Genomic DNA, 15121 nt, shown 5'->3' on the forward strand with positions numbered 1-15121 from the left:
GGGCTGTGAAGATAGGCACTGAAGAAGTTTACAGATGGGGACTGAGAAGGCCATGGAGGTGGAGAAACAGAGAAGCATATGCATCTGTATGGTAGTACAGTGCAGCGAGTAGTGTCATAGACACAAAAGACAATGGAAATACAGTGAACACAGATGATTCACTCTGGCAATTGTAGGCTTACCACTAAAAATGTTTTTCACCATTTTTGGATATCTCCCAGGATCTGGAGACAAAGACTATCCAAGTTCCTTTTTATGGGTGAATAATAGTCTATTGCATGTGTGTACTACATTTTGTTTATCCATTCATCTATTTTTAGACATTTCAGTTGCTTCTACCTTTTGGCTACTATGAGGAGTGTGGCTGTGAGCACTGATGTACAGATGACCTGTTCACGTCCCTGGTTTCAGTTCTTTGGGGTGTGTGCCTAGAAGTGGAGTTGCTAGTTACATAGTGAAACTTTGTTTGGCTTGCTGAGGAGTTGCTGGGCCGTTTTCCTCAGTGGCTGCTCCATTTTACATTCCCACCAATAATGTACCAGGGTTCCTATTTCTCTGTCCTTATCAACACTTATTATTTTCCACTTTTAAAATAATAGTCATCCTACTAGGTGGTGTTTCGCGGTGGTTTTGATTTGCATTTTCCTAACAGCTGGTGATGTTGAGCATCTTTTCATGTGCTTATTGACTATCTGTGTGTCTTCTTTGGAGAAATGTCTATTCTACTCCTTTGCCTGGATTTTTTTTTTTGACAGTAATATTTTAATACTCTTTCATCAACAGTAACAGATGTACCATACCAGTGGTGATAAGGGTCAATAATAGTGGGGGAGAGAGGGTATGGGGTTGTTTGGCATGTGTGTTTTGTTTGGTTTGGTTTTTTGAGAATTAAAATGTTCAAAATTGACCATGGTGATGAAAACACAACCATGTGATGACACAGTGAACTACTGATAGTACCCCCTGGATGGACTGCATGATATGTGTATACATTCCAACAAAACTGTTTAAAAAAAAAAATAAAGGCAAGAAATGAATTTAGCTTCAAATAAGCTAGAAAAAAAGCATGTAGCATTTATCAGATCTTGAGATGAGGAGTGACTTTTAAGAGATTAACCAAAGTAAGAATCAAAACAGAAAGGGCAATACAATTAGTCTTAAGTTGAAAAATTTCTCTCTCTAAAAAAATGAATATCATAAACAATCCTAATGACAGTAGTATAGTGAGAACTCTTATTTGATACAAAATATGCTAGCTCAATACATGACTTTTTTACAAAATATTTTTATTGACAAATCTTCCTACACATACAACCCATAATTACATGAAACTTTAAAAAGAACTAACATGATTATGATTATAAAAGTGAGGAAAGGGCTATGTCAACAATTCAGCAAATAATAAAACACAAGTGGCCACTTCAATTATAATCAAATAATAAGCTACCAATTTTTACAAATATTTACATTTTCATTTGTATTGACTCCCGGGGTGATCTTAGTCACTGATCTTTACATAAGGAAGGGCAACCTGCATCAACAGTTGTCAAAATGCATATGTAGTTATATTTAGCAATTTTGTTTCTAGAATTTTACCGAAAGTAAACTATCAGAGCTGTCCAAAGATTTATGTAGAAAGGTGCTCATTGAATTTTATTCATTTATTTAAGAGAGATATTCACCAATGTTTAACTTTTTGAATATCCTCAGACATTTTTGAATTTACATGAACATTAGCCCAAATATCCCCCACTATCTGGATAGATTCTGTTTCAAAGTTTGGATGGTGAGAGTTTACACGATGAGGGATAACAATGCATACGTATATAGGCTCATTTTACAAAGAAAACAGTCAATACATTTTCTTCTATAATTTCATTTTTAATTTTAGAATATATCTGTAAACACATCCATCAATTATTGGATGTCTAGTACGTGGAAGGAATGCAATGGCAAGCAAAAATAAGGAAAAGAGAGCGTGTTAGGGGTCTCTAGAGAAACAGAGCCAAAAGGAGCTATCTGTAAATATGAGATTTATAAAAGTTTCTCATGCAGCCATGGGGATGCAAGAGTCCAAAATCCATAGGGCAGGCTGTGAGGCTGGTGAAGGGTCTAGACAAACTCTACAGGAGAATCTTGCTGGCTGAAGAACAGTGAAAATTCTCTCTTCTCCCTTAAAAGTCTTTAACTTATTGGCTCAAATCCAACTGATTGGATTCTCTCATTTTTGGAAGACACACCCTTAATTGATTATAGGAGGGATCCATCACAGATACAATCAACTGACAGATGATTTAATAAACCAACCTTCTGTTTTATCAACTAGCCACAAAATATCCTTGCAGTAATGGTTAGACCAGTGCTTGCTTGACCAAACAACTGGGCACCAATACCTGGCCAAGTTGACACCTGAACCCAACAATCATAGGGAGGTAAGGCTTAAAATGTAAAGTTTCTGTTTGGGACAATGAACAAGTTTTGGTATTAGATGGTGGTGATGATAACACAACATTGTGGATATAATTAACAGCACTGAATTATATATTTGAATGTGATTAAAGGGAGAAATGTGGGTTTTATATATGGTGCTAGAATACATTTTTAAAAACTTCATGGAACTGCAAAACACAAACATCAAACTCTAAGTTAAACCATGAACTGCAGTTAATAGTACAATTACAAAACTGCTTTCATCAATTGTAACAAATGCACCACACCAATGCAAAGTGTTAATAATAGGGTCATATATGGGAATCCTGTATTTTATGCATCTGTAAATCCACAACTTCTCTAATGAAGAAAAAAATAATAACGAAAGTGTATAAAGTGGAGGAGAAAAAAAAAAAGGTGCAGACAGTTCCACCAGTAGATACCTGGGTTTGAATCCCATATCTGCCGCTTACTAGCTAGGGTGACTGGAGGCTAGGTACTTAAAATAATTTTGCATTTCAATTAATTCCATCTACAAAATAGGAATAATAATAGTATCTACTGCTTGGGGTGTTGTAAGGGTTAAATAGCATAACACGTGCATAACACTTAAAACAGTGCCCAGTACATATAGGGATCTAATCAATGTTTGCTATTATTAGTGATGTGGGTAGAAGAAACAACACCTTGACCTTGGGGTATAATCTGCCTGAGATTTTGGAAATAAACAACTGAGGAACAAGTAAAGGCCTTTTGTCTCACTACCTCACCTCCTGGAACAGGCAAAAATTCTGGCTTGCTGAGATTCTTTGCATGACTAACTCTCCCTCCAGGCCTTCTAAAGGCAGTTTTATTTGGTGGAATGGACAGCTGGGCAACCAGCTGAGCTTCCTCATTTCTTTGTCCCTCTCAAGTGTCTGCCAGATACTTGGAGGGTGCTGCAAGGATACATGTCCATTTTTACCTTCTAGGAGTTCATGGTTGAGTATGGGAGATAAATGTATAAACACAGAGTATGATTAAGCAATATAATGGAAGCAGAAGTGAAAAAGCACTGTGGGTAAATAACATTCACAGGGAGGATTTCAATGGAAGATATGTAAAAGGTAGAGAAGTACCCATGTCAAATGTTATCACTGACCCTTTCAAGCCCACTTCAACACTTACTTCATCCAGGGACACTTGGGAATCTGACCTTGTGGAAAGGTAGAGTATAAAGCCCTTTGTTTGCACTGCCAGACTTTTCCAGCAAAGTAGCCTCTTCTTGCTTCCCACATGCACAAACCAGGGTTTCAAACATGGCTAAGTGGAGTCTACATGTCACAGTTAACAGATACACGAGGAATTGCTTTCAAACCCAGGGTATTAAAAATAATATATAGTGGATAAGTGTGCCTCTTTCTCCGCATCCTCTCCAGCACTTGTCATTTTCTGTTTTGTTGATAATGGCCATTCTGGTGGGTGTGAGATGATATCTCATTGTGGTTTTGATTTGCATTTCTCTAATGGCCAGGGACATTGAGCATCTCTTCATGTGCCTTTTGGCCATTTGTATTTCCTCTTCTGATAGGTGTCTGTTCAAGTCTTTTTCCCATTTTGTAATTGGGTTGGCTGTCTTTTTGTTGTTGAGATGAACAATCTCTTTATAAATTCTGGATACTAGACCTTTATCTGATATATCATTTCCAAATATTGTCTCCCATTGTGAAGGCTGTCTTTCTACTTTCTTGATGAAGTTCTTTGATGCACAAAAGTGTTTAATTTTGAGGAGTTCCCATTTATTTATTTCCTTCTTCAGTGCTCTTGCTTTAGGTTTAAGGTCCATAAAACCGCCTCCAATTTTAAGATCCATAAGATATCTCCCAACATTTTCCTCTAACTGTTTTATGGTCTTAGACCTAATGTTTAGATCTTTGATCCATTTTGAGTTAACTTTTGTATAGGGTGTGAGAGATGGGTCTTCTTTCATTCTTTTGCATATGGATATCCAGTTCTCTAGGCACCATTTATTGAAGAGACTGCTCTGTCCCAGGTGAGTTGGCACTGTTGGTGGGAATGTCAAATGGTGCAACCACTGTGGAAGGCAGTTTGGCGGTTCCTCAAAAAGCTGAATATAGAATTGCCATATGACCCAGCAATACCATTGCTGGGAATATACTCAAAGGACTTAAGGGCAAAGACACAAACAGACATTTGCACACCAATGTTTATAGCAGCATTATTTACAATTGCAAAGAGATGGAAACAGCCGAAATCTCCATCAACAGAAGAGTGGCTAAACAAACTGTGGTATATACATACGATGGAATACTATGCAGCTTTAAGACAGGATAAACTTATGAAGCATGTAATAACATGGATGGACCTAGAGAGCATTATGCTGAGTGAGTCTAGCCAAAAACTAAAGGACAAATACTGTATGGTCCCACTGATGTGAACAGACATTCGAGAATAAATTTGGAATATGTCCTTGATAACAGAGTCCAGCAGGAGGTAGAAACAGGGTAAGATAATGGCCAATTGGAGTTGAAGGGATACAGACGGGGTAACAGGACTAGATACAAAAACTCAAAAATGGACAGCACAATAATACCTAATTGTAAAGTAATCATGTTAAAACACTGAATGAAGCTGCATCTGAGCTATAGGTTTTTGTTTTGTTTTGTTTTGTTTTGTTTTGATTTTACTATTATTACTTTTATTTTTTTCTCTATATTAACATTCTATATCTTTTTCGGTTATGTTGCTAGTTCTTCTAAACCAATGCATATGTACTAAGAAATGATGATCATGCATCTATGTGATGACGTTAAGAATTAATGATTGCATATGTAGAATGGTATGATCTCTAAATGTTGGGTTAATTTCTTTTTTTCCGTTAATTAAAAAAAAAAAGAGAGAAGGGATAATTGGAGCTGAAGGGATACAGACTGTACAACGGGACTGGATATAAAAACTCAGAAATGGACAGCACAATACTACCCAATTGTAATGCAACTATGTTAAAACACTGAATGAAGCTGCATGTGAGGTATAGGTTTTTTGTTTTCTTTTTTCTTTCTATTATTGTTTTAATTCTTATTCTGTTGTCTTTTTATTTCTTTTTCTAAATCGATGCAAATGTACTAAGAAATGATGAATATGCAACTATGTGATGTTATTAAGAATTACTGATTGTACATGTAGATTGGAATGATTTCTAATTGTTTTGTTAATTCTTTTCTTAATTAATAAAAAAATTGATATTGTAAAATAAAAAAAATAAAATAAAATAATATATAGACTTAAATTCCACTGTCATGTAGTTTATGGATCAGTGAAGACATTACACAAATGAAATTACAAATAATTGTAGAATTTTGAATAAAAATACATACTTCAAAGGAGATGATATTGCTCTGAGATCACATAACAAAGAGACCTGATTCGAAGAGCAGGGGTTTGGGAAGACTTCCCTGAGGAAGTGAGATCTAAAAGTCAAGTAGATCTTAACCAAGTAAAGGTAGGGAAGAGGAAAAGAACATTCCAGGAAGAGGAAATGGCCCATGCAAATACCCTGGAGAGGGGGACGGGGAATAGATACAGGAATACAGCAATAGAAAAGGCTGATGTGACTGGATCACTGAGAATGAGGGTAGGGAGGTATGAGAAAAAGCTTGAGGAACTGTCAGAAGCCAGATAATGCGGTCTTGTTCCTCATGCTAAGGATTTTGGTCTTTACCATAAGAACAATGGGTGTGTCAAGATCTGATTAAAACTCTGAATAGATTCTTCAGAGGGGAGGGAATGAACAGCTGTATTAAAATGGCAAGTGTAAGGCTTTGAAAGATACTTTGGAAGTAATATCAATAAGATTTGGATATGGACTAGATATGGGTATGGTGGAAAGGAAAGTTACATTGCCTAAGTTTCTGGCTTGATCAACTGAGTGGATATTGGTGAAATTTACTGCAATAAGGATTGATGGAAGAGGACCAGGTTTAGGGAAGATCATAAATTCAGTTCATTGGATGTATATATCTGGGCTAAAGATTCAAATTAGCTAGTCTTGAGTTTATAATAATAGTAACTGAAACCGTGAACTTGGATGAGAGATTAAGGAAAAAATGTATGAAGGAGAAAAGGGGAGAGTCTAGGAGAAAAACACCAACGTTCAATTTCTGGGTAAAAGGAGAAGAACCTACAAAGGAAACAGAAAAAAATGGCCAAAAAGATAGGAGGAAAACCTAGAGAGGGTTGAAACATGTCACTGTAAATAGTATTACCATTGCTCATTGATGATTTAGCAAGAGTTGTTCAGTGGAGCAATTAGGCAAAAGCTAATTGCAATGCTTTGAAAAGAGAGCAGGAAGTGAACGTAGTGAATCTAGTCAACTCTTTCAAGAAATTTGGTTGCTGTGTTGATCGGCTTTTGCTGTGATAACAAATAACCCAATACCTCAGCAGCTTATAACAAATAGCATTCATTTCAGCAGGTTAGCTGTGGTTCTACTGGGTTTCGCTGGACTCCATTCAACTATTGTGTTTTCCTATTCTAGAATCCACTAGATTACTTAGTCCTTGTAGTAGAAGACAGGAACATGAGACCATGAGCTGAACCATCCAGTAACATTCAAAGCTTTTGTTGAGACATGGCGAATATGACATTGGCCAAAGCAAATCACCAAGGTAAGCCCAAAGTTAATGAGTCATGGAAGTATTCTCCTCCTACAAGAAGCACAGGGAAAGTTCCACTATTATGGTAAAGGATACATAATCCCATTACCTCTCACAGCTGTAAAAGGAAAGAGAGAGAGGAGATAGCTAGAGAGAGATGAGTAGTCAAGGGAGGTTATTTGCTTTTTTCCTTCATTTGTTTGTTTTTAATATAGGAAAGATTTGAGCATGTTTAACATCATTGGAAATAATCCGGTGTGAAGGAAGTACTTAATTTGCTAAAGACAGAAGAGATCATTGATGATATCAATTTCTTGAGACTGTAGTAAACTATGTTGCTAAAGCATAAGTCTGGTCTTAGATATCTAGGTAATCCCTTCCTCTCTCTCTCCATATACATAGATACACACACACATATGGAGTGGTAGTGTATTGTTGTGTGTAACATAGACCTCTTCCCAAAGCAATGCATATTGATTTCCCCATTTTTGTTTACTTCGGTTGTTTACTGTTTTAAAACTTTTACAAAAAGTAAATATTTTACTATTTAATAGTATTAAATAGTATTAAACTTACTAGTTAGTAGTATTCTGATAATGCAACAATGAACTTCCATATACATCTATCTTTTGTTGTTTTTATTGTTTGTTTTTATTCATAATCATAAACTTAACTCTTCAATGCAGCTAGACTTGGAAGGGAGGATAATGTAGACCCCAAAGAACTGCTGTGAGAGCACAATGTTGGGATACTGAGGCAGACTGGGGGAGATGGAATACTCTCCTGAGCCACAGAAGGAACTGTTTGGTGATTAAGATAAAACACCAATCAAATTTATTAGATTTGTCCACTGTCAGCAATAGTGATCTTCTTGCTGGTCTTGCTGTTCCTGGACCCAGATTTCTCCATGGTTTACACAATATTCATGCCCTCTTTCACCTTGCCAAAGACCATGTGCTTGCTGTCCAACCACTCAGCCTTAGCAGTGCAGATGAAAAACTGGGATCAGGTTGTGTTGGGTCCAGCATTGGCCATGGACAAGATGCCAGGACCTGTATGCTTCAGGATGAAGTTCTCATCATCAAACTTCTCCCTGTAGATGGATTTGCCACCAGTGCTGTTATGGTGCGTGAAGTCACCATCCTGGCACATAAATCTAGGAATAATTCTGTAAAGGCAGGAACCCTTATAACCAAATCCTTTCTCCCCAGTGCTCAGATCATGGACATTTTCTATTGTCTTTGGAACTTTGTCTGCAAACAGCTGGAAGGAAATGCTGCCCAAAGGCTTGCAGTCCACACTGATGTCAAAGAATGCAGTGAGGTTGACCATGGTGCAGGCTGGGGACTGCAGCAGCAAGAGGTAGCATCTACAAGCCATATGCATGTATCTTTACTTAAGACATTTATAAATGAAGAAATTGGGGAAGCCTAAATGAACAATAATATAGAATCATTTAATTAGATTTCGGTAATCCATTTAATTAAATACCATTAGCCATTTAAAATCATTTTGTGCAAGACAGTTTAACAACATACACTACAGAACATCAAGCAATTTAAATGACATGACTAAACATATATAGGTAGGTAGATAGTAGATATGGGAATCAGAATAGTATAATCCAAAGTTAATGGTGATTGGCTAGGTGGTTAGATATTCATTTGCCTTTTTAGACTTTTCTGGATGTCTATTTTTGTGTTTTAATTGAACTCATACTATTAGAAAAAGAGCCAATGTACCTGAATGAGAAAAAATGCTCATCTGATTGTGGAGAAAAGAATTAAGAATTTATTCACGATCCTGTAAGAACAGGTGCCCAAACAAAAGTAATGATGACTGGCACACCAAGCAATAGAATGCCACAGATTTTATACCCTAAGCCTAGCATGTAGGTCCCTCCCCTTTTTCTCCACTGATTGAATACTCCAGAGATTACAGCCTATCTGGATAGTCTAATTCAGATTTCCCACTGATGGTTCCTGCTTTTGATTATTCGCTTTACATTTCCGTGACCCTGGACGTTGCTTATTTAAACTTGTTTTTACCTATATAAGGATTTGGTGCCAATTTACGCTTGTGTCAGAGGCCCTCCCCGTTCCCTGCCTGAAAGACTAGTCTGAGCTGTTTTGCAGCACTTTGTTCGGTGAGTTCCCTTTCTCTCGTCCTGCACTATCTTGCGTGAAAGCTAAACTTCATTCTATTTTTACAATACTATTTTTTTAATCAGGGGGAAAAAGTGAATGTTACTCTTCACTAGATCAAAGAAGGATAAAACAAAGCAATATAAGCAGAGAGTTTGAGAGAACCAGCCCTAAAAATCCCTATGTGTGAACCTTGAATCTGTCCATATTGCAGACACATCTACAAAATAAGAACAGTAATTATTCCATGGGGCTTAGTCAATATTAAAGGAAATATTATATGTTAAATACTAAACCCAGTACATGGCAATAGTTAGTGCTTAAAAATCTGAACTCTTATAAAAAAAAAGAGAGAGAGAGAAAAGATACTATTTTCATGCTTAGGTTGGAAAGATCTCTTGAAATGATCAGAGTTGGCAAGGATGAGATAAAAGAAGGTACTTTTATATACTACTGGGGATGTGGAAGTTGGTTCTCTTTTTGGAAAGTGTCTGCAATATATTATACTCATCTCTGTAATCTCAATTTTATGATTTTATCTAAGGAAACAGTCTGTGGGAGTCAGAGATTCATGTTACTAGGATTTTCACAATTATGTATAATTGTGAAAGATGTCCTAAATGTTCAATAATAAAAGAACAAACTGAATAAATTTCAAAGATAATGTAATAAAGTGGGAAAAGACATAAAGCTATTTTCAAAATAACTTTAAAAACCAATAATTTAAAAAATAACTTTAAACCTCTAAAAAGTATAACTCCAAGAGGACGTATGTAAGTAAACATAGTAAAACAATAGCTGTCCACAGGTAGTAGAACTATAAATAATTTTTAAGGCAATTTCCTTTTTCTTCTCAATTGTCTAAAAAGAGCATATATTAACTTTACAGACAACACCAAAATTTAAAAAATGGCCTAAGAGCTGAGTCTATGTGGGGGAGAAATTTAAAAAGAAAATTCATGTCCTTTGTATACTTCATTGATCCTCTGAGAGAAAGAGGAAGAGGGAAAAAATATGCATAAAGAGGAGGAGTATTTCAACCTTTCTTCCAGACAGCAACCTCAGAAATCTTTTCATTGATACAAGTCATTGAACAGCCTTATACAGTGTGATAATAACCTGGGTCTCCTGCAACTGGGAGAGTTAGGGCCTGAGGTAGTAATAACATTTTCATTGCACAGATCCAATTCCCCAAATTTCTTGTAGCTTTTTCTAGCCAAGCCAAGAGAGATGCTGCATAAAGTAGGGAAAATAGCCTATGCTTTGGTATTTTACAAGCTTGGCTTGGCCTCCAGGTTCCACTTCTTCTTGTCTCCTAGTTGAGGAACTAAAGTAACATTACATAACCTTCTTGAGTCTCAGTTATCTCAGCTATGAAATAGAGATTATAATCTCTCCCTTACACTGTTGTGGACAGGGACTTTTAACCAGCAGCACACACTGGTAAAGCTGCATCAATTGTTAAAATGTGGAAACACCTCAGTACAAGTGGTAAATAGAAATTGCCCTAAGCCATACAGGTCTCCCATGGCCACCTACTCACCACTGTTCTGTATCCTCCAACCAAAGAAACAGAAGGGAACTTCAGGTCCCTGCTCCAACACTATTGAATGGTGCCATTTGAATTATCCAAGAAGGAGCCTTAGTGATAGTTAAATATTTTGGATATCATACCTAGTTGTGGGAAGAAAATGTGAATGAGGTAATTCACATGGGTGCAATTGTAGAGTGGAGAGATTTGCAGCTTTTTTTTTCTTTTCAAGAAGAGTATACTTGCAGTAACCTACCCAGGCAAAAGGTTTTTCTCCCCCCCATCACCAACTTTGGGACCAAGAGACCTCCCTTAAAAGGTGAGGAAGACATGAAGAGAGAATTAGAGAGCAGAAAGTAGAGTGAGCCCAAAGTAGCTCTCCTGGCCTTCAAGCACTACCTCCACTGAGTCCAGAGGGGTGAGCAATTTCAACCATTCATTAAACCTCATTATGAAATCACTGGAATTGTGGCCTCCTTAACCTTGTTATTTGCATATGCCTCCTTGGTTTTGTTACTTGTATATGAAGAACTGAACTAGTTCTTTTACAATAAAAATAGTTTTTTTCTGAAGAAAAAGTTCATGGCTTCAGATTTTAATAGATCATCTGAGAATTTTTTGACAGTGATAAAGTTTAAGAGTTGAACTTCTGGCCTATCTCACTTCCAAACTGTGTTGTCAACTCCTCAGAAGACAGAGGCTCTATGAAAAAGCACCTTAGTTTATGACTTTGGTCTTTTCCTGAGGGCATTTCTTCCATTCTTCAAAAAAGATATGTATAGGACAGTCTGCTCAGAGATAATTCATGGGAGTGATCACTAATTCTGGAACACACCTCCTTTACAGGATAATCAACAAAATCTTATCCTTCCCCTTCAAAATTAAAATAACTTGCCCTTGTATAGAGATGACATTGAGAAACCTTCTGCTTATGGATGCTGAAATCTAACATAGATATGTTAAAAAATAAATATCAAATCTAGATTTTCTAGAAGTCTGCACATTAATGATACTAAAGCAAATACAACTTTGTAAAGAATTAATCCTTTCCATCTGAAATCCAACAAGCAAAAGAAAATATAGGGAAAAGAATGGAAAAATATGAGCAGGGATTCTGGGAATTGAATGATAACAAGAAGCACACAAATATACATTGTGGGTCTACCAGATGGAGAAGAGAAGGAAAAGAGAGGAGAAAAACTAATAGAGGAAATTATCACTGGAAATTTCCCAATTCTTATGAGAGACATAAAATTACAGATCTAAGAAGTGCAGCATACCCCAAACAGAATAGATCCTTACTCCAAGACAATTATTAATCAGAATGTCAGATGTCAAAAAGAAATAATGCATTTTGAAAGCAGCAAGAGAAAAGTAATCCATCACATACAAGGGAAGCCAAATAAGACTATGCATAGATTTCTCAGCAGAAACCATGGAGGCAAGAAGACAGTGGGATGATGTATTTAAATTACTAAAAGAGAAAAACTGCCAATGAAGAATTCTATATCCAGCAAAATTGTCCTTCAAAAATGAGGGGGAAATTAAAACACTTTCAGACAAAAAAATCACTGAGAGACTTTGTGACCAAAAGACTGGCTCTGCAAGAAATACTAAAGGGAGCACTAGAAACAGATACAAAAAGACAGGAGAGAGAGGTATGGAGAAGAGTGTAAAAATGAAGACTATCAGTAAAGTCAAAGAGAAGAAAAATTAGATATGACATATAAAATTCAAAGGCAGAATGGTAGAAGAAAGTACTGTCCTTACAGTAATAACAGTAAATGTTAATGGATTAAGCTCCCTAATCAAAAGACATAGACTGGCAGAATGGATTAAAAAATCGGACTGATCTATATGTTGTCTATAAGAGATGCGTTTTAGACCCAAGCATAAACATAGGTTGAAAGTGAAAGGTTTGGAAAAGATATTTCATGCAAACAACAATCAGAAAAGAACAGGAGTAGCTATACTAATATCCAACAAATTAGACTTCAAATGTAAAACAATTAAAAGAGACAAAGAAGGGCAGTATGTATTAATAAAAGGAACAATTCAAGAAGACATAATGATCATAAATAATTTATGCACTGAGCCAGAGTGTTCCAAAATACATGAGGCAACACTGAAAAGAGAAATAGACACATCTACCATAATAGTTGGAGACTTCAATTCCCCACTCTCATCAATGGGCAGGATATCTAGACAGAAGATCAATAAAGAAACAGAGAATTTGAATAATAAAATAAATGAACTAGACTTAACAGATATTTGTAGAACATTATACCCCACAACAGCAGTATACACCTCTTTCTCAGGTGCTCATGGATCATTCTCAAGGATAGACCATACGTTGGGTCACAAAGTAAGTCTCAATAAATTTTAAAAGATTGAAATAATGCAAAACACTTTCTGAGATCATAAAAGAATGAAGATGGAAACCAATAATAGGTAGAGGGCGAGAAAATTCACAAATATATGGAGGCTCAACAATACACTCTTAAATAACCGGTGGATCAAGGAAGAAATTACAAGAGAAATCAGTAAATATCTCAAGGCAAATGAAAATGAAAGCATAACATATCAAAATTTATGGGATGCAGCAAAGGCAGTGTCAAAAGGGAAATTCATTGCCCTAAATGCCTATATCAAAAAAGAAGAAAGAACAAAAATGGAGGAATTAACTGTCCACTTGGAAGAACTAGAGAAAGAACAGAAAACTAACCCCAAAGCAAGCAAAAGGAAAGAAATAATGAAAGTTAGAGCAAAAATAAATGAAATTGAGAAAATGAAAACAATTGAGAAAATCAACAAAACCAGAAATTGGTTCTGTGAGAAAATCAATAAGATTGATGGACTCTTAGAAAGGTTGACAAAAAAAGAAGAAGAGAGAGGATGCAAAAAATAAAATAAAAAATGCAAGAGGAGACATAACCACTGACCCTGCAGAAATAAAGGAGGTAATGAGAGGGTACTATGAATAACTTTATACTAACAAACTCGACAATGTAGATGAAATGGACAACTTTCTAGAAAGGCCTGGACAACTAATATTGACTCGAGAAGAAATAGATGACCTCAACAAACCAACCACAAGTAAAGAAATTGAATTAGTCATTAAGAAGCTTCCAAAAAAGAAAAGTGCAAGACCAGGTAGCGTCACATGTGATTTCTACCAAACTTTCAAGAAAGAATTAGTACCAATCCTGCTGAAACTCTTCAAAAAAAAAATTGAAGAGGAGGGAAGTCTACCTAACTTTTTCTATGAAGCCAATACCACCCTCATACCAAAGCCAGACAAAGATACTACAAGAAAAGAAAATCACTGACCCATATCTCTAATGAATATAGATGCAAACATCCTCAACATAATTCTTTCAAGTCGAATCCAGCAGCACATTAAAGGAATTATACACCATGACCAAGTAGGATTCATCCCAGGCATGCAAGGATGGTTCAATATAGGAAAATCAATTAATGTAATACACCATATCAACAAATCAAAGCAGAAAAACCACATGATCATCTGGATTGATGCAGAAAAGGCATTTGACAAAATTCAACATCCTTTCTTGTTGAAAATACTTCAAGGATAGGAATAGAAGGAAACTTCCTCAACGTGATAAAGGGAATATGTGAAAAACCCACACCTGACATCATCCTCAATGGGGAAAAACTGAAAACTTTCCCCCTAAGATCAGGAACAAGACAAGGATGTCCACTATCACCACTGCTATTCAACATTGTGTTGGAAGTTTTAGCCAGAGCAATTAGACAAGAAAAGGAAATACAAAACATCAAAATTGGAAAGGAAGAAGTTAAACTCTCACTGTTTACAGATGACATGCTACACTATATGTCAAAAACCCACAAAATCCATAGCAAAACTACTAGAGCTAATAAATTAGTACAGCAAAGTGGCAAGTTTCAAGGTCAACACTCAAAAATCTGTAGTGTTTCTATACACTAGTAATGAGCAATCTGAGGAGGAAATAAAGAAACAAATTCCATTTACAATTGCAACCAAAAGCATAAAAGATTCAGGAATAAATTTAACTAAGGATGAAAAAGACCTATACAAAACTATAAGAAATTGCTATTTAGGTCACAGAAGCCTAAATAAATGGAAGGGCATACTGTGTTCATGGATTGGAAGACTAAATATAGTAAAATGTCAATGCTACCTAAATTGATTTACAGATTCAATGCAATACCAATTAAAATCCCAAAAAGTTACTTTTCAGAAATAGAAAAACAAAAAACCAAATTTATCTAGAAGGGCAGCATGTCCTGAATAGCTGAAAATATCCTGAGAAAGAAAAATGAATTTGGAGGTTTCGCACTACCTGACTTTAAGGTG

General features: G+C 36.0%; 1 protein-coding gene and 1 pseudogene across 1 annotated transcript in view; both read right to left on the reverse strand.

Moving 5' to 3' along the window:
* The window catches only part of MAN2A1 (mannosidase alpha class 2A member 1), a 260528-nt gene that overhangs the window by 16623 nt on the left and 228784 nt on the right, over positions 1-15121 (reverse strand). The gene's annotated exons all lie outside the window — the stretch shown is intronic.
* On the reverse strand, positions 7924-8518 carry LOC143665297 (peptidyl-prolyl cis-trans isomerase A pseudogene; annotated as a pseudogene).

This window comes from Tamandua tetradactyla, chromosome 21, assembly GCF_023851605.1.
Source record: "Tamandua tetradactyla isolate mTamTet1 chromosome 21, mTamTet1.pri, whole genome shotgun sequence".
Taxonomy (NCBI): domain Eukaryota; kingdom Metazoa; phylum Chordata; class Mammalia; order Pilosa; family Myrmecophagidae; genus Tamandua; species Tamandua tetradactyla.